Source organism: Centruroides sculpturatus, unplaced genomic scaffold (assembly GCF_000671375.1).
Source record: "Centruroides sculpturatus isolate CEXI.00-Female unplaced genomic scaffold, Cexi_2.0 scaffold541, whole genome shotgun sequence".
Taxonomy (NCBI): domain Eukaryota; kingdom Metazoa; phylum Arthropoda; class Arachnida; order Scorpiones; family Buthidae; genus Centruroides; species Centruroides sculpturatus.
Window position 1 is genome coordinate 1 of NW_019384809.1, and position 4446 is coordinate 4446.

The following is a 4446-nucleotide window of genomic DNA, read 5'->3' on the forward strand; positions in this document are numbered from 1 at the left end:
ATACTTTATATTTTGTGTTTTCATTTAATTAACAAAGAGAAAAAGAGAGGAAGAGAAAGGAACAATAAATAAAGGATTAAATGAAAAAACAAACAGATCTAGAAAGATTTATCAGATTTATTTAGTTTCCAATCTAATTATTGTGTAAAATTGCATTTCAGGAACTCTTACTTTTGTCAATCTGAAAAGTAAGGACAGAAACGCCAAATTAAAAATCAACTGCAGTGTTTACATAAAAAAAGTACAAATATTGATTTCCTATATAAAAAAATGTAAAATAAATTTTGTTTAAAATGTTCACTTCATCTTTTTTCATAGTAATTGGTAAACACAAGCAAAATATAAAATCCAACTTTATTAATTATCTTTAAATTTATAGTCAAAAACCCAGTGCTTATTTGCTATTTGTTATTTTAAACTTGCTCTTTTACATTACTTAGATATTTAAAATATAGGTTCAATTTATGGATCAAATCTTATAATTTAAATTTATAGGATTTCAAAGTATGGGTCACAACCCCATTTGAAGTCACAAAACTTTAGCAACTGTTTACCAAAGATGCCATTTCAACCTGAAATGTTCTTGTTTCAGGTTGAAATGGCATCTTTGGTTCTCAAATACTGCTTAGCAAAAGTAACTATGAAACCATTTTGATCTGAAATATTTAACTAAAATTACATTATGGATAGATAACAGAGAAATAAAGCATTCATGCATATTTTCTCCTGTAAACTGCTACTACCTTTTAATTAAATCTACTCCCCTATTTAGTCTCACTCTACTATTGTTTACTTTTTTCAAACTTTGCATTATATATGCCATTGTTATGTGAGATGATGCCAACAAACTTTTACACTCATATTTATTATAAATAAAAGATTTGGATTAATCAGAAAAAATGATTCAGAAGAACCATACAAAGCAGGACTAGAAGATATAAAATTTTTCTCATATTTACTATCATCTGATATTTTGTTCCTACATTTACTAAAAAGTTTTATTAAAATAACCTTACAATACATATGAACAGTCTTTTCATTTAGTTGACAAACAGGTCCTTTGTTCTGACACAAAAATTCCAAAACTGAAAAAGTTCCTTTCAATTTGTGTTGATGTTGCTTTTAGGCAAAATACAGCATTTTTACCCAAGACTTCATAATTATTTATTTCTTGAGATAATGAACTGAAACCACTCAGTAGTTTTGATTGGTGCCAAGCTTTGTAGAATAAATTCTTCCAATTTCCAAGACAATACATACTTAAGATCTTTACTTTTATCATTGTATGTTGAAGTAGATAGAACATTATGATTTAAATTCTCATTATTATACAATCCATTCATTATGCTTCTTGCTTTATTTGTTATACCTTTTTTATTTACATCATTGACAATTATAAAATCAAAATATTAATCAACTCTGAAAAATATTGAAGATGTCTCTCACAGTATCAAATATTTGGCCAACACAAGATTTAATTCTTTATGCAAAAATAAACAAGCACATCTATCTCATTAGTATGCAAATTTGCTTTTGTCCTGATACATGGTAATAAGTGGTTAAATTATAACAATGAATTGTTTGAAATGAAATTTCTTTGATTTATTATCAGTTAATATTTTATTTGTTTATTATATGTATTTATTTTATATACCTATGTACTGATATACCTGGGGTAAAACATTCTCAGGCAAAAAGTAGTTGTAAATGGAAAAGTTTAAAAAGCCATGTTCTAATCTATACAAGGTGAATTTAAATGACAAGCAATTTCTGAATATTTTTAAAAAGAAACAACAAGCAATTATTTATTGTGACATGGTCAATATAAAATGAAGAATATGATGAATTACAGAAACTTCAAATTTGCCTTAGGAATGTGAGAATAACAAAAAGTATACATAGCATATATATATGTAAATGTTGATTAATTATTAATTCATCAAAAAATATATAAGTAATAGTAACAAAAAAGAAAAAATTAAATAGTTATTACAAACAGAAGGGTGGATGAAAGTCAGTTTTGGCATTGAGAATTAAAATGTCAAGTTAGGAAGGCAATTTGCTAACTACTTCAAGGAAAAAGAAATGTATTCAGTATTCTTGCATTTATAATGTCATTTATGAGTGACTAATAAAAATCAATATAGGGATTTGTCTGCTTTGTAGTTATCGAGTATGTGTAATTTTTTGAACATGTTTGCTTTTTTCAATAAATGATTTATTAAAAATTACTTTAGCTACCACAAACCTATTAAGATCATAAATTTCATCATAAATGTGAGAAAACAGAATATCTTCCTACACTTTTGCCTTCATAATACAATCTTTAAACTTATAAATGCTGTTGTCTAAACCTTAAAACTGTTTCTTTTTCATTACTACTGTGCTATGATTCTTGTCGAATGAATGAATAACTTTTGAAAAGTTTATGGTTTTTTGGTACTGTAAGCTTAATTCCAACAATAAGACAGAAGTTTAATAACATTAATATGTATGACAATGAATGGTAATTGACAATTTAACTAGATTATTCTTCTTTAACAGATAATGAATATTGTTTGGTTTTTACAATCTGCTATCTTCCCCCATTCCTATTTTAAGTCAGTCTTCATTCAACACCTAGGGTCAAAATTCGTCCTCTGAAAGATTATTTGAACTGATTCTTTGTTTTAGTTTTAAAATATTTTTTATGTAATTAATTCTGTTGGAATATTGAAGATGAAACTTCATGTTTTCATAAGGTAGGTTATGGACAATGGCATCCATTATTTAGAGGTAAATATTATAGATGTTCTATTTGAAGGGTCTGGGGATTGTAAAAATGTCCTTTAAATAGAGGTATCTGTTATTAGAGAGTGTCCATTAATGGAGGTTTTACTGTATATGCTCTCCATCTCAAATTAGTAGTGCCATACCCCTCTACATCATACTTTTCCTGCTAGCAATGGCGTCATACTGGTCATCCATCTAACTCCTTTCAGGGAAACTTTTTGAATTGAAATAATGTGGCTTCTGGTGCAAACCAGAAGTTCAAATATAGTTAATTGGGGCCTCTTGCCCCTAAGCTTGTCTTGTCTAACTCTATTCTCAAGATTAAAGGAGGACAGACAGACACATAGATGGATGACAGTGGGAATTTATAAGTCTACAATTTTAATCACGTACTCTGAACTAATTATGATGTGTAGATAACGAAAACAAACAAAAATGAATGTTTTTAAACTCCTTCTGAGTCCTTCATCGCGTTTTTTAACAATTCCTCAATGGATCTTTGTTTTTGATTCAGAGTACGTGATTAACTATATCCTGGTGTAGAGAGGGATTGTCTACAATTTTTTCAAATTGTAGCCTAATCATCAATATGAAAATGCAACATGCAGTATTTGAAATAGTTTCAGATTCATATTACAATTTTAAGATTTTAGATTGCTGACATGCAAGAATTAATTTCAATAGCAACCAGTAAAACAAGGTGGCAAGTGAACCAGAGCATACTTTTTGCATTTTGAAGCTTTATATCACAAAGTCTGTTGTTATCACACAGCAAGCATTTAGAAGAAAATATGGAAAGGATCCTCCTGCTGCAAATTCCAATTGTAAGTACTATAACAAATTTCAGGAATCAGCTGCATCTGTGAAGGAAAAGTTCCAGCCAATCTCATGCGAGTAATGAAATAGTTGACCATGTTTGACAATCTTTTCATTGAAGTCTGAGGAAGCCAACCCTTACCACAGAATAGTATGGCAAATTCTGCAGAAACATCTTTCTCTTTGTATCACATTCAATTACTACAGACTATTAAGCCAAACAATTAAATGGCCTGCTTCACTTTTTGTTCAGACATTAGAGAATATATAAACATCGCTAAACCCGATGTAATATAGCTAATCACCAAACATATGCCGTAAATCCATCGGGCTAGTTTTAAGGCTAATTACTAAATAAATTACGTAATTAATTTGGCACTAGAGGTAAGCGTTAGGCGCCATCTCTTATTAATATTAATAATTATAAATAAATTAATTAATTTAAATAATTTAGAACCGCTGGGAGAAAAAATCGGCCCGGAGCGGGACTCGAACCCACAACTCCTGCTTACCGTGCAGATGCGTTGCCAGTTACGCTATCCGGACCTCCGATCCGATCTCCTCTTCCAGCGTATAACTATGTAACCATCGACGGTTATTACAATGCCGGCTGGGGACACATTCAGTGCCCACGTCCTACTCCTATAAGGCACTCAACCGGCCATCGCAAGCCCCGGCAAGGCGTAATATATATAATCATCGCTAAACCCGATGTAATATAGCTAATCACCAAACATATGCCGTAAATCCATCGGGCTAGTTTTAAGGCTAATTACTAAATAAATTACGTAATTAATTTGGCACTAGAGGTAAGCGTTAGGCGCCATCTCTTATTAATATTAATAATTATAAATAAAT